This window comes from Xenopus laevis, chromosome 9_10S (assembly GCF_017654675.1).
Source record: "Xenopus laevis strain J_2021 chromosome 9_10S, Xenopus_laevis_v10.1, whole genome shotgun sequence".
Classification (NCBI taxonomy): Eukaryota; Metazoa; Chordata; class Amphibia; order Anura; family Pipidae; genus Xenopus; species Xenopus laevis.
Genome location: NC_054388.1, coordinates 91599584 through 91624510, shown reverse-complemented (window position 1 = coordinate 91624510; position 24927 = coordinate 91599584). Strand labels below are relative to the sequence as shown.

The window sequence follows — 24927 nt, the reverse complement described above, 5'->3', positions numbered from 1 at the left end:
ATGAATATAATATAGAGTTTAGTGTTTCAGAAGGATTTTACATACAAACATTAACCTTCTCTGTGAGAATCCTTCATGATTCAAATTACGGGCTAAGCAAGGTTTTTACTGGCTCATTAAAATTAAACCTTAGTAAAGCCTGTCAAATAATACATTGCATTGAGTATCCTGTAATAAAATGGATTCAGAAGGTTTTACAGAGTTAGATGCCGACACGGCCAAACAATGGTGAGTAAAATCTGCCTTCTATGTACAGCTGACCTTCATTTGAAATACATAATAACAGTTGAGGGCCATTTCACTTCTCAGGCAGCTTCCTATGCAGAACTACTCTTGAAATACGAAGACAGGATAATGCAAACGGCTGTCAGACTATTGTGAAGTCCGAGTGCCAAAACAACTGTTTTGCTTCTCAGTAGTCGAGTTATCTAGCAGCCCATGTGTGAAGCTTATTGAACAAGAGACTTGTGAAAGGTTCCTTTTCAAAAATTTAGGAGGAGTAGGGGAAGGCTAATATAAAGGGAAAAAACTGTAAATTGATGGTGAAGTTGCTGGCATAAAAAGGTGAATGCAGAGGTTGAAAATTAGTAAAACAAATCTCAATGTGATTGAGGAAAGTCAAAATACATAATATTTAAACTACTATTTAAAAAAAGAGGCAGCTAGGGGTAAGTAAGACCCATGTGCATTCACAATTCTCTCCAGCGCAAAGGAGGCATTCTGTTTAAATACTGCTGAAAGGTAAGTAAGAACCATACAATCTGAATTCTAGCAGGTAATAATGATGATGATGATAATAGAAGAAAACATGTTATGCTGTTGAACATTGAAAAAAAAACCATTGCTCTGTCCAAACTGCTCAGTAATATATGTCTACACACTGGCATATAAGAAGGAGACGTGACAAGCAAGTCCCTTGTAAAGGTCTAGTGTGTTAGGGATGGCTGTTGGTAATCCAAATTGTATGATTTAGGTAATGGAATCATCCTTCAGCTATATCAAAAGTTTGTTGGAACTGTAGGAGACATCCAGATGTTACCTATCTGGAGTTATGTGCCAGAAGTTTGTAAGCAACCAAATCAGATTCCAGTATCATGAGGACACAAAGAGCTAGGGGTAACTTTTTATGCCAGTAATCTTATAAATGGTACCCACCACTCTGTACCAGACATTTATAGTTTTATTGCAAGGTATCCCAATCTCAGAACTAACTCCAAATACAGATTACAAAAGCAAAGTCGGGGTCCCAGGCTAAGGTCAAACCATACAGCAGCGTGGTACATAAATCGGAATCCAAAGAATAGTCAAATATAGGCTACAGAGGTCAGTACAGGCAGAATGGCAAAGTCAGGAACAGGCAAGGGTCAGGAACATGAATTATAGAAGAGTAACCCACCCAGGAATAATAGGAATAGACTTTTATGTTGGGCAATGGGAATGGAACATGTGTGTCTTTAAATATTTTGAAATTTGCGCCAACCGCAATGACGTCACGTGGCTAGCAGAATAAGGGCGAAAATACCCGAGCCCACGCAAACCTGGAGGCAGCACAGACACAGGCCAGGCAGCAGTCCTTGTGAATCACAGATTTCAACAAACTTTTCATTTCCAAGGCTGGATCTGTACTGGGTTCAGACATTAGTTCATAGTCTGTTGAACAAGGTGTCACTTTACATACGTCATATTGATTGTAGTGTAGTGTAGTGTAGGTGAAGTCAGTAAGAGAGTTTGAAGCTAATATATTTTATTGGGTTTGTGTTTAAGAAACTAGTGATTGGGTTTAAGAAACTAGCTTTTAATGTTTTGGGATGCTTTAGGGTCATGCCTAATCAAGGCATGTCTTGGGTAAATCATACAAAGGTCAGTTGCAACCAGTCACTCTCCATGGGGCAAATTTATTTAGGTCTGAATTTTCACTTTGAAAAGCTTTGCCATACTTTAAAAAACTACGTCAGAAGTTAATTTGCTACAACTATGTGTATTCATCAAAATGTGAAAATTTATCTTTGCAAATTAAAGCTGGCAAATTCCTCTAGCAAAACTTTGTTGTCAGTTTAAATATGGCAGGTACATACAGGTCATATATATATATATATGTCTTTATTAGTCATTTCGGTGAAATTGCTGGAAGTGGCCACTTATTAAATATGTCCAAGGAAGCCAAATAAAGACAAAAGAGATCTTCTATTGTCCTAAAAATGAGCCCAACCTAAAACAAATGTGGCATGAGCTTCAAAGTGTAACTAACATATATTTAACAGCTGGTTTTAGTACTTAAAATTAGATAAAGTCTGGGGTAAATCAATGCCCTTTACACAACCATAGCACGAAAACCTCTTTAAAATAAAATAGGACTGTTACTGTCAAGCCATATTTTATTTTCAGGTGCTGAACAATCAGATATAATCGCTACCTGTAGATAAAGATTTTTCACTTTATGTGGATATCTGTCCTTTAACACATTTTGTTTCAAGCTCATGGAAGTAACTTAATTTAAATATCAGTATTCTAACTTTTGAAAGATTCACATGACTATAGCCCAATCCCACCATTTAACCACCTTAAACTCTTAAGTATGTCATGAAAACGTAGCATTTGTTAGTGCCTAATTGGTCAATATACAGTAAACTGGGTGCAAACTTTTTAAGCTGTGCTCTCTCTTGCCCTTAGAGAACCAATTAAAGCAGGGCATTGAATAATGTGCTCTGTTTGGTTTAAATTTAGAATTTATCCCTCCCCCACTCGTTGTTTAATAACTCCAAAAATGTCAACCTTCATCTCTCAGTTCTATCTTCCCTTCACCGTATAACTGTACTCATTCACTGGTCAAACATAACTGACCTTTAACAATGCTGAAGCCAACAGTACACATAAAAATATACATTACGAGTTTTAAAAAAATGTCTAGTCATGTTAATAGTCAAATATGAAATGATTCTAAAATCCGATACATGATGAATGTTCCCCTTGTGACCTTAACATAAACCTATGGGATAACTCCTATGTGAATCTGACTTGACTGCAATTTGCAATGGGATTTCTTTCTCGCTGTTCTTTGCTAAACGTAATATTAAATGCAATATAAAAGAGGAAAGCAACATTTTAAGTTGAAAACATAAAAAGACTAGTGCGGTGAAAGGAAAAGCCTTTTAAAGAGGATAAATTGCATCCCAGGGTCTGTTATAGTATATTGATGCCCTGTGATATATTAAATGTGGCTGGCAAATAATAAGAAAATCTGTCGGATTCTGAGACACGTTTAAACTTAGCAAAAATGGAGGATATTGTATAAGGCAGTAGAGATTAATGGAAATCACATGGCTTGTAAAAGAAAATAAATAAATAGATTGTCACAGTTACTGCATTACATTGTCTGATTCGGCCAAAAGGTGGAGAGAAGCCAGTGTATATTAAATAATAATTAAAAATTTTTAATTTTAATTTGCCTTCGAACCTTAGTAAATCTGCCCCTTAAAGTATAAAGTGAATTAAGCACTACAAAATTACTTATTTCACCACAACAATTATACGTATTTCTACTGGAAATATCCTTAATCAGTTTTGTCAGGTTAGTAGAGAATGTAGAGAGTAAACAGGTTGAACAGATCCATAAGAAATGGTGTCTGATTAATACAGCACAACATTTGGCCAGAGTTAAATCTGTATTTTTGAGAGTGTCTTGCTTGGCATTTAGAAATCTGTACAGCTTTCTTTTGCCAACAAAATCATAATTACCCGGAATAAATGTATGATTCATTTGAGTAAACTCCCCAAAGCATTGTAATTAGAGGCATAATCACAATTTTACTTTCTTGAAGTACAGAAGGGAAAAAATATGCTTTAAAATTCAGTTTAGGAAAAGATGCATTAAAGAATTAAAAGAAGAGTATAGATGTCAATGAATCACTGAATGCAGATTCGGTCTCAACTTGTTTTCTCGCAACTTGCTACAGGTTTCTTTGGGGCAAATTCACTAAGCGCCGAAGCGCCTAACGCTAGCGTCAATTCGCTTGCGTTGGGCATTTTCGTTACTTCGCAAATTCACTAACGAATGCTGGCGTAAATTCGCTAGTGTTACTTCGCACCCTTACACCTGGCAAATTTTCGCTATGGACGTAACTACGCAAATTCACAAACGCGCGCAGTGTACTGAACGCTACCTTTTACGCTAGACTTCCTTCGCCACCTCAGACCAGGCGAAGCGCAATAGTAGATAGGGATTGTTTAAAAAAAAGTTCACATTTTTTCTAAGTCCCAAAAAACGCTGGCGTGTTTTCTATATTATGGGTGATAGGCTTAAAAAGATCGAAAAAATTTTTGGGGCTCCCCTCCTTCCCCCTACATTTCCTAACTCATGGCAACTTAACTATACAGGGGGCACATGTGTAGGGCAAAATAAAAATTTATTTGATGTTTTGAAGGTTTCCCAGGCATTTGTAGTGATTGTACGTATTCCTCCATTGAAATTTGAATTTGGCGCCGTATGCAAATTAACCATCGCTAGCGTAACTTCGCTTCACTTAGCGAATCAACGCTAGCGCAACTTCGCAACCTTACGCTACCCCTGAGCGCAACTTCGGATTTTAGTGAATTTGCGGAGCGCTGTCGAAACTACGCCTGGCGAAGTGTGGCGAAGTGCGGCGAAGCGCGGCGAAGTTGCGCCTGGCGCAACTACGAATCTTAGTGAATTTGCCCCTTTGTTTCTCTCCAATAGCCAGCTAGAATGATAGTAGCATGATGGCAGTCTACCCAAAGGTCAACAAATCCAGAAGCATTACAAATACATAATTAAAAATATCAGGCATGGAAGTAGCAGGACTTTTATATGTATTTCCAAATTCCGCATCTAATAACTCAGCAGCAGGAAGGAATACCACAACAACAAACAGAACTAGAAAAATTATGTTTCCAGGCAGCAGGCCAAAGGAAAGGGCTATCGAAAATCTATAAGATACTCTCAACTACTTTAAATAAAGGAAAACCAACGCACATTGAGAAATGGGAATCAGATCTTCATCAAACGTTTACAATGCTGCAGTGGATAAATACAGCTAATTGACCTCTTAAATATTCCAAGTGTACTAATCCCACAGAAAACCAGAGACAATTTTTTATATAGGTGGTACAATACACCCTCATTACTGCATCATATATTTCCATCTACTTCTAAAACATGCTGGAGATGTAATAAAACAGAGGGAACAATGTTCCACATTTGGTGGACATGCCCCAACTTGGCACCATTTTGGAAAGAAGTATCACAAATGATCACTCAAACAACTAATATACCAATGGCACTGACTCCAGCAATGGCACTACTAAACCATGATCTACATATTTTTCCTTCAAATTTGAGAATTAAAATGTTTCACATCCTAGCTGCAGCTAGACTGCTTATACCTAGGGGCACATTTACTAAGGGTCGAATATCGAGGGCTTAATAAACCCTCGAATTTGACCCTCGAAGTAAAATCCTACGAATTTGAATATCGAAATCGAATGATTTACCTCAAATCCTTCGATCGAACGATGAAATCCTTCGAATCGAACGATTCGAAGGATTTTAATCGATCGATTGAAGGATTTTCCTTAGAAAACTGATGGCTAAGGTCCCCATAGGCTAACATTGTACCTCGGTAGGTTTAAACTGCCGAAGTATGTAGTCAAAGTTTTTTTTAAAGAGACAGTACTTTGAATGTTGAATGGTCGAATAATCGAACGATTTTTAGTTCGAATCGTTCGAAAAGAAGATTTGATCCAATTAATAATCTCTAATATCTCATTTGAAAAACTCTTAGCTAAAAGCAAGATATATATAATGCAAACAAAAAATGGAAGGAATGGAAAATTAACTACTTTGACTAATAACAATAATGGAAACAATGAAACAAAGTCATCAGAAGGATATTGTCCTTTCCCTATTCTTACTTACATTTTCTTTCTTTCTTTCTTTCTTTTTCTTCTCTTTTTTTGCTTTTACCTCAGTTGCATCTGAGGAAATGTTTACCTGTAAAATGCAAAATAATAATAAAAAATTAAAATTAAAAAAAAGCAAGGAAAAACCTTTCAAACGTTTGTTGTTCAATGTCAATTTAGAGGCTCCGCATTTAGCCAGAACCCCCATCCCATGACACATAGTTCACCATACCCATCTGCCCTCTCTATCCTGCATTTTCCTTTGCTCTTTTCCCCTTCTTCAAAAAAACCCCTATGTTATGTTCTATCCCTCTGTGGAAGTGGGTTCCATCCACCATACTTTCTACTCAGAAATACACAACAGGACAAATTCAGAAGACCTTGCAATATAAATATGATTTTTAAAAGGTGATCTCCAATGGATGTTGCTCCAAGTGGCCTCAAAGCAGTTGCTTATTTCTGAATTTCTAGTTTGGAGGCAAGTTTTGTATACATAACAGCCAGGTGTGCTGCTAAACAGAGCCTCCTGTTCCTTCCACTTTAAACAGATGTAGCTGTTCTCCTTCAAACATTATCCCCCGGCCAGTCTTGAAGTAAGGGAACCTGATGTATGTGTGCCCAGTGTGCGAGCTTCATGATATAAAAATAAGATGGAAGCAGAGCTATTGGAAACTGGAGAAGTTGATTTTAAACGAGGAAGGGTGGCTGCTAAGTTTGGAACTTCATTTTTGGGGTTGTTGGTTTTGTCAAACATATTGTGTGAAAAACAAGATTGTGCCAGTGCATTATAGTATTTTAAATCTAGAAACAATGTGCTTAAAAAGTGGTACTTCTGCAAAACCCTACTAGTCTCTTTGACTCCTGCCTTCTGTCACAGGCTGTGCAGGGGACCCTGCTTTGTAGGATAAGAATCAATCCACAACTGTCTGTCTTTGCTGTTGGGAATGCATGAATGTGATTGGCTATCACCCCCCATTATGGTGATTCTGGCAAGGACTGTCATTCTCAAAGTTTGAAACACTGACAGGGACCATAGCAGATCTATAAGGAGCTCGCATTAAGGGGCCATTTTTAAAGATAATATTAACTTTTAGCCGAAAGTGAAATAAGTACTATATATTATTTATTACAGCCTGCAATATTAGGATGGATTTTTTGTTATACAACGGGGCAGATTTACTAAGGGTCGAATATCGAGGGTTAATTAACCCTCGATATTCGACTAGGAACTAAAATCGTTCGACTTCGAATATCGAAGTCGAACGATTTAGCGCTAATCCTACGATCGAACGATCGAAGGATTATTCGTTCGATCGAACGATTAAATCCTTCGAATCGAACGATTCGAAGGATTTTAATCCAACGATCGAATGAATATCCTTCGATCAAAAAAACACAGGCAAGCCTATGGGGACCTTCCCCATAGGCTAACATTGAGTTCGGTAGCTTTTAGCTGCCGAACTAGGGGGTCGAAGTTTTTCTTAAAGAGACAGTACTTAGATTATCGAATGGTCGAATAGTCGAACGATTTTTAGTTCGAATCGTTCGATTCGTAGTCGAAGTCGTAGTCGAAGGTCGAAGTAGCCCATTCGATGGTCGAAGTAGCCAAAAAAAACTTCGAAATTCGAACTTTTTTTAATTCGAATCCTTCACTCGAGCTTTGTAAATGTGCCCCAACATGTCTAATTTATATAATGTAAGGATGTACATCTATTACCTTACCTTTAAATGTATAACCATCAAGGTAATAAGAGGAATATTGTATGATGTATGATGTAGGTATATATGTATTTATTTATATAGCACTACAATTGTACACAATATTTTATCAGGTGCGAGCACAAACAGGGGTATAGTAATAAGTTAAACAGTAACAACAGATCAATGCCTAAGATCTAAGAGCTTTCAATACACAGTTTGGATAAGGTCCCAGCCCCAAGGCGCTTACAATCTATTAGTACGAGCAGAACAAATTAAAAACAAAAAGGTGGGTGGGGTATAAGTGCATAGGATAGGGATGTGTTGCTTAGTGGAAGGCTAGCAAAGTACTTCATTTAGTAGGTGGTTTTTGAAGAGCAGTGATGGGCGAATTTGCGTCGTTTTGCTTCGCCGAAAAAGTCATTCAGTTTTTACGACAGCGTCCGATTTTTTGGATGCCGGTGACATTTTTTTTGACGCTGGCGAATTTCTACAGGCCGTTTCGCGAATTTATTCGCCGGCGGTGAATTGCACACATTCGCCGCAAATTCTCGCCTGGCGCATAAATTCGCCCATCACTATTGAAGAGCATAGAGAAAAGCGTTAGTGTGGGGGCTTTCCTGATGCACAATGGTAAAGCATTCCAGAGGTGGGGTGCAGTCACAGAAAAAGGTTTGTGCCCGACTTTATGCAGGCTGTTTTGGTGAACTAATCTAGTCAATAGATTGTCCTGAGCTGAGGGAAGGGCCCGGGAGGGAGTTTATGGGATTGGATATATAAAGAGGAGAAGAAGAATGAAGGGCTCTGAAAAACAGGATAAGAATTTTGCATTTTATGCCCCAAGTGGAATCCCAGAGACAGATTTTAATAGTGAGGAGAAAGGAAGCGATTTAGATGCGGGTGAGATCATGCGGGCAGCAGCAGTGAGTATTGAAAGTAATGGGTGGAGATGTGATTCAGGGAGTCCAGCTAGTAATATGTTACAAAAGTCTAACCTGGAGAGTATGAGAGCCTGGACTGTTTCTTAGAAAGAAGTAGCATGTTCTGGTGAGGGATGTGAGGTGGGCTGTGAATGTGAGAGGTGGAAATGTGACACCCAGACACCTGACCTAGAGGACTGGATGTACGGTGACATTGTCAACTGTAATGTTAAACAGAGGGAGGGACCCAGGTTTTAGTGGGAAGAGTGTTGTTTTAGTGGGAAGAGCCTAAGGTGGCAAGCAGATACTCAAGATCCAAAGGAAAACTGGACTATGCAAGACCCAAAATAGCCATCCTTATTCTAGAGACTTACATTTAGAGAGATTTTTACTTCTTTCCTGTAATTGTAATAGTTTATGCGAAGGAGCTAAATATTTAGTAAAGAACTGTCATTTCAAACTGCTTTTGACAAGTTCCTAAAAAGCCTAAGCTGTTAAAAAAAACCACAGCAGCTAATTGGGTCAAATCTTTTGAGAATCCATATTCCAGTATTCCAGCTTCAGCTACTCGGTTTGCAAGAACAAAGCCAACTGTTTTTATAACCAAAGAAATGGTTTATTTTGTGCTAAGCAAACATAAACCAGCAGCCAAGGTCAGGCAAATATAACTTTAAATAAGCCAGCCTTTCCCAGGCAAACAATGTTTCCGTTCTTTCTTTTTAAAGAGAGCAATTTTTCAAGTTTATATAGAATGTCACCATTTCATTCTGAAATATAATCTTTATGAGAGAAGGATTGTTGTCCCCGGTTTCAATCTCTGAAGCTAATATAGAAATTTATATTCCTTGTTCCCACCATGCTCTCTTAAATTAAGAGGCGTAATTACCAACAGCGCCTGCTGCAAAGGAAAAAAACACCAAGTGAGAAGAGGCTGTCACAGCTAGAGGCATAAAGATACCAATCCCCTCCTTCTCTTCTTATATCCCTCTTACTGGAGGTGGCTAGTGATGCGGCAGCTGCTATTTCCGCCATTAGCAACAATTGTTTGCAAGTAAAATCTCAAGCCAGACATCTATTGCAGAGAAATAAACCAAAATAAACTTTAATAGAAGTCGACTAAGAGAAACAGCATTAACATGCCAATTGGAATGGAAAAAAAATCAAATGGCCCTTCCTTGGACCATGACAAATCTACATAGATGAGACCTTATAATAAAAGGCTTGACGATCTGAAGTTAATAAGGCCTATCTGCAAATTGCATGGTAGTGGCAACGCAGAATAATTCATAGGCATTTTGGAGGATTACAAAATGAACATATTGACTGGGTTTGAAGGGAAGAGGGCTATAATGAAATAGAGGGGCATGCAAACTGAAAAGGAACAGGAGCAATTGCTATTACCCTTATATTAGCACAGAAAGGAATTAACCATTCCGTAAGTTAACTGGCATCTTATTAACTCTGTAGTGTGTGACTACAATATGGAACTAGATCGCACGCTTCACGGCAACAGGGAATGATAAGAAAGATGATGATGGGCGAATTTGTACCGTTCCGCAAAAACTTACGAATTTCCTGCGAAATTCGAAAAACTGCAAAAAATACTCGAAACACATTGAAGTCAATGGGCGTCAAAATTATTTTGACGCAGGTCAATTTTGACGCCCGCGACAGTTGTTATACGCGTGCCTATTTTGGCCAAATGCATTAAAGTCAATTAGCATCCAAATCATTTTAACATTCGACAATGTTTATGCGCGTGACTATTCTGACGCACGGCCAGATTTTTTCGCCGCTGCGGAACGTGAAAATTTTCCGCAAATTCACTCTCTCGTCGTTTGTGCTAATAATAGTGTATTTCAAAAAAACCAAACCGTTTCAATAAATTAGGATATTAGTTTAAAACATGAGACTATCTGGATATCTGAAACTACATGGTGACAGCGAACATTTTTATATTTTGCTATAGGGGTCACATTACTGCCTATATATTGCATTGGAGTTTTAGGTTGTTTTTTTTTTTTAAATATAATTGAGCAAGGTAAATAGAGTTCCTTTCAAGGACAACTTAATATAGAAAAAATATTGGCTTTTGTTAAAAACTTCTGAAACCACCTTAAACCAAAAATATATATTACCAAAACCATCTCCAAGGGGCATATTTACATATGGTCGAATATCGAGGGTTAATTAACCCTCGATAGTCGACTGCTGAATGTAAATCCTTCGACTTCGAATATCGAAGTCGAAGGATTTACCGCAAATAGTTCGATCAAATGAAAAATTTCGTTTAATCCTTTGACCGAACGATTTTTTTCGACCAAAAAATTGTTAGAAAGCCTATGGGGACCTTCCCCATAGGCTAACATTGCACCTCGGTAGGTTTTAGGTGGCGAAGTAGGGGGTCAAAGTTTTTTTTAAAGAGACAGTACTTTGACTATCGAATGGTCGAATATTCGAACGATTTTTAATTCGATTCGAAGTCTAAATCGAAGGTCGAAGTAGCCAATTCGATGGTCAAAGTAGCAAAAAAAAACATTCGAAATTCGAAGTTTTTTTTATTCTATTCCTTCACTCGAACTAAGTGAATGTGCCCCCAAGTGTCAATGATACCAAAATTCAATTTTTAGACCACAGTTCCTAGCTCTGCAAGGTTTGGAATATTCCCTCTCTGTATCTGTCAGTTCTTATGCTGGCAGCACTGAATGCAAAGCATAAACTGTAACGTGATCAACATTACAATTCCATCAGCAGAGGCTCTGTTTGCCTTGGAGAGAGGGAGAGTGACATATTGCAGAGCTATGAACCCCAAAACAGACTGCAAGAATAGATCTGTCTCCGAGAACTTGAGGAAATATCCTCCTACTGCAAATAGAAATGTGTCTCTTTCTGGTGTGAGGAAACGTTTTGGAAATGAAAACTGTCAGAACTAAACACAAAATAATTTGATTTATATTTCCCCAAAAATCTTCTACCACTCTTTATCCGGGCAATAAAAATCGATCAATCTTACCGTTTATTAAAAAAAAAAATGTCAAGTTGAGAAGTCCATAATAAGACCAATGCCCTCTTATGGACAAGGCCAATGTCTGCTGCAAAATGTTCTTGTGTGCAGCATTCCATAGAAAAGAACCAGCGAAAGTCCAATACAGTTGGGAAGGAAAATTAAAACTGGACGTCATATGACTGTCACTCAGACATAAAAGTTGTGAAATAAAAGTCTTTCTCAGTGAAAACTAATACCAGGTAAATACAGGTGCTACCAACTTAATTAATTATTTCATTCACCGTCTTTTCTTAATCATTAGGGATGTAGCGAACTGCCGTTTATGTGTTCGCGAACGCCGTTCGCGAACACCGGCAAAAAATGCGAACAGTTCGCGAACAGTTCGCGAACTTCGAACATCCGAAAATCGTTCGATTCGAACGATCGAAGGATTTTAATCGTTCGATCGAAGGATTTTCGTTCGGATCGAACGATCGAAGCCATTCGATCGAATGATTTCATTCAATCCAATGGCTTCGATCGTTCGATTCGAACGAAAATCCTTCGATTTTAGCGGTCGAAGGAATCGAATGGTCGAATGGTCGAAAGATTTTTGACGCGAACGCCTATTGGCGAACGTCGCACGACGTTCGCGAACATTCGGCGGACGCGAACAGTCGAAGTTCGCGCGAACTAGTTCGCCGGCGAACAGTTCGCTACATCCCTATTAATCATTTATGTTTTACAATTATTTGTTAGCAGTTCAGACGCTCACCAAATTTAAGATGTAGCTCGGGTGCAGCTGCCCCGAACCCGTCGCTTGCTTTATCTTATGCGCAATCTTAAAAGCCAGGGTCACTCACCGCTCTCCTTTGGAGATCCGGGTGCTGCGCCCCGAACCCGTAGCTTGGAGAGAACACTTTACTTCATCAGTCCACTTTGGGCACGCACTCCAGACGGGGTGTAAGATCGAAGAAAAAAGCTTTATCTCACATCAGGTAACATCTTACGCGTTTCTTGTGGTTCAACAAGTAATCATAGGTAAAAACATTTATCACCAGCACCTTTTTAAAAAGTAGTGACGCTGCTCCCTTTGTACAAAGATTAACTCGAGCAATTACTTTTTTGTGAAACACAAGCTACTATTCGTAGACTTTGGCATTTTTTTTATCTTTCTTATTGTTACATCTTATCACTAGTGATGGGCGAATTTGCGGCGAATTTGCGCGATTCGCTGCCAGCGAATAAATTTGTGAAACGCCCGCGAAAATTCGCGTCAAAAATTCGCCGGCGCCAAAAAAAATTTTCCGAAAAAACGGACGCGGCGTCAAAAACGGGCGCAGGCGTCAAAAACGGGCGAATTTTTCGCCGTTTCGCGAATTTCGCCCATCACTGCTTATCACTCATTGCCTCTAGATGTTATTAATATCTGTTAAAATTACATTTTCATTCTTATTTGTTTCTTTTAAGACGTTACATTTGTTTTTCACATTTTCAAGAGTTATTTTATTAACTTGTATTATAATGATGTGAATAACATCTGAACTGTAAAGGTATCAAGAAGGGGGCTATAACCATCAGACTGCCAAGCTTAACAGTTGGCATAAAATTCTGGAGTTTATTTACCTTTAGAGCTTTAGACTAGGGCTCATTTCTGGAAAAATGACAGAGCGGAGATTTACAGCACGTTAATGGGTCACTTGCTGATACATGGGGCAGAAATAGGGCTTTATTTGCTAATCAAATACCTAAAATATCCCACGTTTGGGCAGCACTGCCATTCAGCATTGATTTGTTGATAATACGCTTTTATGGATACATTATCTTGATTATTGTTTACTAGTAGTGATGGGCAAATTTGGGGTGTTTCGCTTCGCAGAAAAATTTGCGAATTTCCCACGAAATTCACGAAATGGCGAAAAATTTGTGAAACAGCGCTGGTGTCTTGTTTTTTGGAATTGGAATTTTCGCTGGTGAATTTTCACGGTGGTTTCGCGAATTTATGCACCGGCGGCGAATCACAGGAATTCACCACAAATTCGCGCCTGCTGAATAAATTTGCCCAACACTATTTACTAGGTGGGAATGACTAAAAAACTCTCTTTTTTACCACAAAAGTCAGTGGTTTGTATATAGACAGCACAGTAGTCTGCATGGGAAACACAATGCAGAAATATGAGCCAAGTCAAATCATCATCTCTGGTTTCTTGATGAAGAGAGATTATGTTACTTCACTGGGGCCAACCCGCCGAATGGCTGGAGATGGCATCTAATGCTGGCAAACAATAAACAATGAGAAACATAAAATCACGGGGAAATTATTTAAGAGATTAATCTGCAAATGTTCAAACATCGGAGATTTGACAGCCTTGTTTATGTTTTTTCCCCTCTGTGACTGTGCATCAGATTGAATGTTCCATTACAATGACGTTGATTAATATCTGTAGGCTGTTTCTTTGAAGTCAAATTTGGATTTCATTACTGCAAACCAGCTAGCTTTTAACAGCCAATGGGAAAAGGGACCGTGCTGTAGAAATCAATGCGGTAATATATTTAGGGATCATTAAACATGGATGCCATTAAGTTTTTCCAAGAAGCCATAATCTCAACAGCGCCAGAACTACAGCAGCATTGGAATCTTAAAAAGCAGTGAGGATTGGCATAAAGCACAATATGTGTCAGGGCTCTTTAGTTAGTTTATATGATACATGACACAAATGGAGAATGGGATCTACTGCTCTAGACAAAAATCTAGAAACAAATCACCCAAATGTAACTAAATTATACTTCATTGAGAGACAGCGGAAAAAAAAATACCCACCATGCAGTGCAGCTAAAAGCACTTAAGAAGTGGAAGTTTAAGGAGGGAGGACAAAAAACAGGAGATGCAGGTAAATATCAGCTATTATATTATCATAGGACAGTTTACAGGATTCCAAAAGCCAGATGAGTTTGATGTGTTTGGGCAATTTACAGGAGATGTAAACCCCTTATTAAAAATAACCCTACCCTCCCCTAGCCTACATAGACCCCCCTCCCTCCCCCCCCCGGCAAATGCCCCTAACTTTTTACTAAACCCTCGGTGCAGATTCATGGCATCAGAATTCACGTCAGCCATCTTGTTGTCTTCGTTCTTCATCGTGAAGTAAGTTCCGTATCGGCGCATGCGCAGTTGGAGCAGTCTTTGGGGTATTTGTCAACTGCTCATGCGCTCAAAGTCACGAAAATTGCTGAAGCACCAGAAGAAGACTAGTGATGGGCGAATTCGCGCCGTTTCACTTCGCTGAAAAATTCGCGAATTTCCTGCGAAATTCACGAAACAGCGAAAAATTAGCAAAACAGCGCCGGCGTCTCATTTTTTTTGACGCCGGTGTCAAAATATGTTTACGCAAGCCAATTTCCACCGGCATTGAAGAAGAAGAAGAAGATGGCGCCCGTGAACTCCAATGCCGTGAATCTGCACCGAGAGGTAAGTAAAAAGTTAGGTCCATTTGCCCGAGGGGGCAGCTAAGATGGGGGGAGGAGGGTCTATGTGGGTTAGGGGGGTAGGGTTTTTTTTAAAGGGGTTTACTTCTCCTTTAACTAATTGTATCTCTTCGCAATACATCTGCTTTTGGAAGCAAAGGGTTGTTCTCCAGCACCTGCAATGTCCCATGGAAAAGTCAAAAACTGTTTTTACCGATTTGTGTCTGATCCTGATTCAGTATGTAAAACATGCTAAAAAAACAAGGAAAGTGACAATGTTGGGCAAACCAAAGAATTTACAATTGCAGTTCCCATGGCTGGTGCTCCGTTTCAGCAGAAAAAAAATACACCATCTAAGGATTTTTTAGTAGACCCATTTCATTATCTTTGGCTGCTTCCCAATGGCCAGGTTCAGCTGTCAACAACATGTGCAATATAGGTATAGCTTGTGCACATGCATAATATAGTAAAAATCAAAAATTCCCAGACAGCTATACTTCCAATGCCATGGTCCTGGACAGCCTAAAGGGCAACTGTAAAAGTGGTTGAAAGTGGTGGTTTGGCTCGTTTTAATGCATGCACCAAGTCAGGAAAACCTAGGGGACGATATCATTGACTGAATCTCCTCACAAGGAGCTGCAGACAAATAGGCAACTAACAGTGGTTTTCACTTTTCTTACCCTTTGATAAAAAAGAGGAAAGGGAAGGGGTTGAGTGGAATAAGCAGATGTAATGTAAGAGAGTAAATTTAAGCATCAGAGAGTACGTTGATAGGACAGAGAATGTTTTCTGAATCAACTACTAAATATATGTGGGCTAAAAAGCAGTTAACATGCAGTTAAAGTAACTATAATTTAGATGGCAGTATAGTAACATGGCCAGTGTTTGTCACAGTCTAACATATCAAAGCAAAAAAGCAATGTCTTCTCTAAACAGGTTACATGAGTGCACATTACAAAAATTAAATAGTCTAGCAAACTTCCAATGTCATTACAGGTATGGGACCTGTTATTCAGAAAGCTCGGGACCTGGGGTTTTCCGGATCATGGGTCTTTCCGTAATTTGGATCTTCATACATTGTCTACTAGAAAATCATGTAAACATTAAATTAACCCAATAGGCTGGTTTTGCTTCCAATAAGGATTACTTATATCTTAGTTGGATCAAGTGCAAAACACAGTTTTATTATTACTAGGTAATTAAAAGGTAATCGTTTTTAATCAATCGTTAAAATTCGAATTATTTTCTTATAATGGAGTGTATGGGATATAGCTGTCCTGTAATTCAAGAATTCTGGATACAGGAGTTTCTGATAACAGATCCCATATCTGTATTGTTAACAAAGGCGCAGTTCTAGGCAGCTATTCATGTGGCATAACATTCACAGGAATATACAGGTTAATGCATCCGGCTCAAATGAGCCCAAACACCTTCCCTGGCTAAGTTACAACTACATGGAACACTTTATTATTTGTGCTAACTGAATTACAGGCATCTTCTGAAGGTCATGACAATCCTTTCCTTACAAGTGCAAACTGTGCCCAGTTGCATGCAGTTTACTAACCTGCATAGATTATTTGGCAGTGGCACACATCTGGGCTGGCAACCTGTTAATTCAGGCAAATTCCAGAGGGACTGCTGTACGATGCCACAGAGCTCTGTTTATGACAGTTGCAATTATACTGGAATTAGGGTATTCCCTTTTTCTGCCATTCCCTAACTTATCACTTCCTTTTGCTAAGTCTACAAGCAACAACACTTAGGAGCAGCTACATTGGGATCCAGCAACTTATTGGGCTAGGCCTCTTTCAACATCTTGGGATAAATGGTTTATTTGGGATAGATTCTTGTTAGAGCTTTCAGGTTCTGTTGGGTAGGTGGAATTATTTCTTCACTGGGGCACAATGCATCTCAATCTAACCTTATCTACTGGCTCCACTCTGAAGAGCGCGGCCCTTGCAAGCATTATTCTAGTCTGCAGGAACAGATGGTGCAAGTAAATATATAATAAGAACGTCAAAAATGTTAGATTATTTCCCCAGGCTAGTCATGAGTTGTGATATAGCAATGTGTACTAATTAAGCCATACACAGGCACAGTATTCCCTGTGTTTAATATATTGTTATATTGCTGTTTGTCATAGCATTACCAGTCTTACTATATTATTTGCTCTCTCTTCTGTCCTCATAGATTTGCCTATAGTCCGCTCATTCTGAATACACATAGGATCTCCCTGCAATATATCTCCCAACACAGTCATATAAGATCTCTCTGGCTATATTTATTTCTCCCTCTGCTCCCATTGGAAAGCATACTGGTACCTTAACAGCTCACTTACAGCTGGCACATATCACAATAAAATATTACTATTGACTCTACGCACAAAGGCAATGATCGTTACAATAATAATAAGTAATAATAGCATTTATATGAATGCCAAGAAGAGTTGTGGGAATTATGGGCAGGAGATTGCACAAACTGTGTCTATTAAAGGGAACTTGGTTTAGACAGGTTATTTACAGCATTAATAGTGTGTGTATATATATATATATATATATATATTCACGAGTATCAAATAACCAGCACATCCATATAAACTTTCGCCTTTTATTTTTTTATATCAAGGTCCAATGTTTGGTCCTCATTAGGACCTTTCTCAAGGATATACTTCCATATATATATATACCATCAGAAATACTATATATATAGTGAATAAAGTACCCCCTCTTGTAAAATATAAGGATATTATAAGTTACTGAGGAGTTTCATGACCATTTAAAAACACGAGGCCGTTATACAGGTCATGGAACTCCGAGGTAACTTCTTATATCCTCATATTTTAGATCTGGGGGTACTTTATTTATTATAATATTCAAATTTTAGTGAGTCATGTGACAGAAATTACATCAGAACTCACTGTTTATAACTGATGACATCAGAACTCACAGTTTATAAGGATATAATTTACAGGATATTCATGGCTTTTGTGTAATATATATATACATGGTATATATATATACCATGGTCTTAATAAAGGTCTTAGGAGCAGACCGAAACGTTGGCCGATTTTTTAATGTAAACAAATAAATATGGAATTTTAACTTTTTGTATACAAATCCTGGTGTGCATCTTTTTTCCTCTGCTATGGATAATTTTGCCAGTAAAGATAGCACCCAGGTATTGACTCAGTTAGATATATTACGGTGTGCGTTAAGGACTTCTGGACTGTATATATATATATATATATATATATATATATATATGTATGTATATATATATATATATATATATATATATATATATATATATATATATATATATATATATATATATATATATACACACACATCTTCCGAACAAAAAAGAAAACATCTCTGCAGGAGGCAGAGAACAGAGGGGGAAAAAGGAAAGAAAAAAATCTGACTCAACCCAAAAATTAAGTTGCATTTCCAAAAGGGCTAAGCATCAGTCTTAATTTTTTTAATTCTGTCACCCATTAAGAAAAGATACATTATGCCTAGGGGAAGTGAAACTAAAGCAATCCCCCCCATTTAAAATGAGTTAAGGCATCTCCCAGTACTGCCTGTGCTCTCAAGCCTGACAGTGTCTTTCCACTCTACTTGCAATTGGCACTTCCTTGTCGGGTGTATGAAAGAGATTAGCAAATGTATTCAGACTGATCTCTAATTTATAAACATTAATCCGATTCATGAATTTCAAGCAGTCCAGAAGATATGAAGTGCCTTATCAAAGGTGATTCGCATGTCACAATATTATATATTGGCAGATGAACATTAATAGCAAACAGAACCAGATCCATTGACTGCTGGGGGGAGAGCAAGACGGTACAGTACAGTAATAACTGATGAACAATTTCAATGCATGTATACACAAGAGAATTTCTTTTGGGTGGGGTTGGGCCTTTTGGGCTTAAAGGAAAGAAAAGTGTAAATGTTAAATGCAAAATAAAACTTGTCACAGGTATGGCACCTGTTATCCAGAATGCTCAGGACCTGGGGTTTTTCAAATAAGCATCTGTTCTGTAATTTGGATACTGCAAATCGACGAAAGAATCGTTTTAATAAATCATTTAATGTAGGGGGGGATTATCAAGTAAGGCAGCACCAGTTATAATAAATAATTAGTGGTTTGTATACATCTTTCCTTCAAGCTTCCCACAGAAAACAATATCATAAAGCAATAGAAACCCCCTGTGGCTGGCTTCCCTGTGTTTACATTAGCCACCAGCAACTACCTGGGCGTGCAAAGAAATATGAGGCTGTCCCTATGGGAAATACAGCTGAAAATGAATACCAAAAGATTGAATTTGCACTAATTTCATTATCTGTCTCAGCGTGTTGCTAGCTGCTTGGATTTGCATCTTTTTCTTTCCTTAGTAATGAGCAGTTGCTTTGGTTCATGCAAGCTAAACCTTCCACTGTCATATTCCACAGCACTGAAATACAAAACGGAGGGATTCTGGGACAGATGGCACCTGTAGCACCAGCCCCCCTCACCCCCTGGGACTTATAGGGATGCCACCAGACCAGTTTTGATCTGGACAGTCCTATTTTCGGAAGGGCTGCCCTGGTTGAATATGCTTCAGGGGTTTCCAAATTAGGAAATTTGGGCAGGATTCTTCTAGACTGAAGTGGAGATTGGCTAATCGCCACAACCCTCCACAACGTCATTGATTCTACCCTACAATGTCATCAGACCACCTCCATGGCATCATTGGACAGTTTACAGAGCATTTGTTTTTAGATGTGGTCAGTGACCCCTATTTGAAAACTGGAAGAAGAAAGCAAATAATTCAAAAACTTTAAAAAAGATAAAATGATGGCCAATTCAAAAGTTGCTAAGAATCGGTCATGCTATAGCATACTTCTATAACATACTTAACGTTACCTGAAAGATGGCCCACCCCTCTAAGCTTTTTTCATCATTTATTATTATTATTATTATTATTAACATATATGTATGTAGATATAGTAGCTCAGCCAACATATTTCACAGCGCTGTAAAGTAAATGTGTTTATACAACTAAATCACATGAATTACATACATAGAACATATGGAGTTACATACATCACAACCAATACCAGTACAAAAGGCGAGGAAGGCCCTGTGCAAAAGAGCATACAACCTAAAGGTAAGGGAATAAGACACAAAAGGTGTGGGAGTGGGCAAGATTAGAATTAAATGAGTGAGAGATGTGGTACTGTATGTGGTGTTGCATTTGGTAGTTAAGCAGAGTGAGGGTAGGCTTCTCTAAGTGTGTTTTAAGAGATCTTTTTAAAGCAGAAAGGTTGGGAGAAAGTCAGACAGACCGTGGGAGAGAATTCCAGAGGGGGGGTGCAGCCCTTGCAAAGTCTTGAATGTGATCATGTGAGGAGGTAATGAGAGAAGAGTTGAGTAGCAGGTTAGTAGAGGAGTGTAGTAAGCGGTTGGGTGAGTATATAGAGATGGGTTCAGAGATGTAGGGTGGGGCAGAGTTATGAAGTGCTTTGAATGTCAGGGTCATTAATTTGAATTTTATTCTGAAAGGTATCAGAAGCCAGGACTGTATTTAGGTCTGATGCAGCCGTAGGCATCAGACCTAAACACGCCTTACGTTGTGCACGCTGACATCACATGCCGTGCGCGTTAACATCACACTGTGCATTCAGCGGAAGTAAAGTCAGCATGATGTGCGTGTGATGTCCATTCCGTATGCTTCCTCGACCCCTATACCCCTTACCCAGTCAGCTCTGTCACTGGATTTCCTATGGAGGGGGTGGGGCGGAGGGTGGTTTAAAAAAAATAGGCACCCTAATGACCGCCCTGAAAACCGTGCTAGGCACAGGCCCTCTGGGGCCTTAATATAAATATGGCCCTGGCGGCAGCCAGTGCAGGGATTGGCAGAGTAGCATGGCAGAGAAGGAGCTGTTGTTGAGATTTATGAGCCTCACAGTAGTGTTCATTATGGACTGGACCATTCATCCTGCATTACCTATGTGCCAGTGATTTTCTTGCACCTTATGTGGAAGTGACATGATTTAATAAGTGACTGGATATGAGGAATGAATTTATCAAAAAAAAGTTAAAAGCAAATGGTTAAAGGAGCTTTTCAGCTTTGATTTAATTTTTATTATGATGTAGAGAGTGACAGTCTGCAATAGGTCTTCATGTTTTATATCTGGTGTTTTTTTAATTATTTAACTTTTTGTTCAGCAGTTTGGAATTTCAGCAGTTATCTGGTTGCTAGGGTCCAAGTAACTTAGGCAACCAGGGAGTGGTTTTAAATGGGAGAAGAGCAGACGATATGAATAGAAAGATAAGTGATAAAAAGTAACAATAACAGTAAAATTGAAGCCACATAGAGCAATCATTTTTTGGCTGTTGGGGTCAGTGTCCCCCATTTGAAAGCTGGAAAGAGTCAGAGGAAGGCAAATAATTAAAAAAACAAATAATGAAGACCAACTGAAAATTGCTTAGAATTAGCCTTTCTATAACATACTAAAGGGTAATTTATAGGTGAACCGCCCCTTTAATGAATTGACATTCTTATCAAAACAGAAAGCTTTGAACACATATTTTCCCTGGGGTATTAATGCTCAATATAGCACTAACACCCCCTAGGGATCATACATCCATGATGGAAGTCAAATGCAGTGATTTTGCCAATTATTTTCCAATGATCAACAAATCATTTTGCATGTAAAATATATTGCTCCCTAATAAATCTTTCCCTTATTATTTAGAGTGATATTATAAGTTCATTAGTAAAGCTTAAAGACATAGTTTTTTATTATATGCACATTGTAAATGAACACTGGGTCAGACCAGGTATGCTGGATACCCCTGCATATGTGCCTGCATGTACAATACAAAATTACGTTTCCCAATGAAAAAAATACATTTTCAAGTTTTAACCTTGGGGACCCACAGTGCTTTGTTGGCTACGATTATCAGGTCATATGACAAATCAGGGATGCTTCTACTTATTGCAATTACTGGGGCTGCACTTCTTGCATTTAATTTAAATGCAATCAATTTGTAATCAGCACTGTCCAGAAAATTGTGTTTTTAACAAGCAATTCTAAATTTTTTTCAATCTTATCTGGCAACCTTTTATTATTATTATTATTATTATTATTATTATTACTGTTGGTTATGACATGATCCATTGGCTAATGTTCAGAGACAGGCAGACAGGAGTTTTTGTTCCTCACCACAAGGCAACAGTGGCAATTTAAAACACTCTTAGTGCCATTGGCCTTAGGAGGAAATCAGATTTAAAGGAGATTTAAAGGAGAACTAACCCCCCCATTATAGTAAGTACCCATTGGCCCCTTCCCTGCCTCCCCCCTGCACAGTCTTACCCCTACCACTCCAAAGATCTCTCAGGTCCTTGATGCTCTCTGCTCTATTGGATCTGACTAGTGATGAGTGAATTTTTTGACCTGGTTTCATCCATAGACTATAATGCATTTAGCGAATGTCGCCATTTCGAGAATTTTTTGGCAAAGTGAAACAGGTCAGATTTGCCTATCACTAGATCTGACTATTAAAATAATGCAATGGAAGCAAGTACTCACTACTGTGTCTTGGCTTGAGATGCACAAACTACAGCTACACTGCTTAAAAAGTCAGAAAGGGACACATTACAGTACTGTAAAAGCTGTGAACATTTTTATTGAATTGAATGTACAGGTATGGGACCTGTTGTCCAGAATGCTCACCACCCGGCGGTTTTCTGGGTCTTTTTCTAATTTGGATCTCAATATTACTACTATCATTTTAACATTAAATGAACACAATAGGATTGATTTGCCACCAATAAGGATTAATGATATCTTAGTTTGGATCAAGTACAAGCTACTGTTTTATTATTACAGGAAAAAAAACCTTTTTCAAAAATTATTTGATAAAATGGAGTCCTTGAGGGTCAAAGGCAGACTATAAATGAATACAACTATGGGACCTGGGTCTTTTCGAATAACAAATCTTTCCATAATTTAGATCTTCATATCTTAAGTCTACTAGATTTTTATGTAAACATTATATAAACCCAACAGTGCTTCTGGTATTTCAATTTTTTTTTGGGAGGGGGGGGTTGTTCTTCGGACAGAATTTGTGTCTTCATACATTCCACTGAAACCATCAGAAGCCCAAGAAGAAAGTAATAGTACATTATCAGCTCTGTGCAGCCAAGTCTGAGACTGTAAATTGACATTCCTGAAGATTATTGCCTACTTCCTTGATTAAGTTACTTGCCTGCCTCTATTCGTTGGTGCTAATGATCATTTCAGGAGTTATTTGTGAAAAACAATTAGCAAGAGCACCGATCATTGACATAAACAGTTCAGTAGATGCATTTGTCAAGGGCACTCCTAAGCACAGGAGCTTGTGTTTGCTCCTTAAATCAGCTTCTGCTTAATACAAAAGGTTCAAGCAAATAAGAAGAACATCTTTGCCCCCACTATCTTGCTGTTACCTCATTAAAACTAACAATCCAGGAGCTTGGTGCCACTGCATCGTTTATTTCACTAATCCAGCTGCAGGTTGCCACAAATACCCATAGCTACCTCCAGGAGTGGCTTTGCAAGTAGGAAATAATTTTGGGAATAAATAACAAAGATGGGAGATGTCCTCTGTATTAGAAGCACCATTAAGAGGAGGAACAATGGGGAGTTATGCTGGACTTTCACAAGGTTCAAAATTGGGGTCAACACTTGTGTACTCTCTGATTTTGTTGAGCTTTGATAATACCATTAGATAAACTCCACCTGGATAAGTTCCAGTGCTCAGTGGTGCTTAAGCTACAGGAGCTTTACTAAGCAGTTAAAAAAGAGGTAAATCAATAAGATCTTAGTATGTTTAATATCTCCAGTAATCAGCACACAGTCCAGCTTCTTAAAGCAAAATTAATGAGACTAAAGCAATTCTCAATTATTTCATCAACAAAAATTCAATCTGCTAAATACGTTGATAAGTGCACTGCTGATAAACAAGATTACTTGTCATCTAAGGGTGAATTTACACACACAACGTTTGTTTCCTTATTTGCTAAGCTTGAACAGTAACTTGCCAAGTATTGCCTAAGAATATATGGAAGATTATGGTGCATGGGCACAAATATCTCTCTCTGTGCTACAATGCTATGATTTTGGCAGACCAGCACCATAAAACATTTCCCAGAGAGTAGTACAGTTATCCAATATACCACCATGCTCAAAGGCTGCATACTATGTAAAATAAGTAAAATAATAATAGTATTGAGCCTTTCTGCTGGCGGGGGCCATACAAATCCTATGGAGACACATCTGGCCTGCAGGCCTTCCGTGGTATTGTCTTGTTTAGATAATACATGGTGAAAACGTGCCTTGCAAAATCAAAAAATAAGATGACATCTACCAGCTAAAGGGTCCAGTTATTATCACTGATTATGAATGTTGCCCTAAGACAGTAGCTCCCAAACTGTGATGCTGGCCATCTTGGGCTTGAAGCAATGACAGGGGGTCTCAACATAAAGGCCAGTTAGTGTGAACTATTGGGGAAAATTAGTATTTGGTCACCTAAATACTATATAAAGAAAATTGAACTCAGAGACCACAGTGCTTTTCATTTACAAGATTGTCTTACACAACATGTTTCTGCCTCCCTCAGTTGCAGATGTGCCGAAACATTTTGTGTAAGACAATCCTGTAAATAAACACACAATGATGCTTTGAAAAGCACTGTGCTCTCTGGGTTCAATTTTCTATATTTGGAATCTTCTGCAAGATACAGTACACAGGGTTGCTACCTGTTGAGAGGCACCATACAGCCAAGACTGTGCATGAGGACAAGCTTCCATTTGTCACCTCTTGGAGGCCCAGCTTGAACATCAATTACAGTGAGATATGGGGTGAAAAAAATATTTACCTTTATGTTCTAGATATTCTTGGAATGATGGGC

At 38.5% G+C, this 24927-nt stretch overlaps 1 pseudogene; it reads right to left on the bottom strand.

Annotated features, from left to right (window-relative positions):
- Positions 1-24927, bottom strand: part of LOC108703128 — a 533218-nt pseudogene that overhangs the window by 255050 nt on the left and 253241 nt on the right.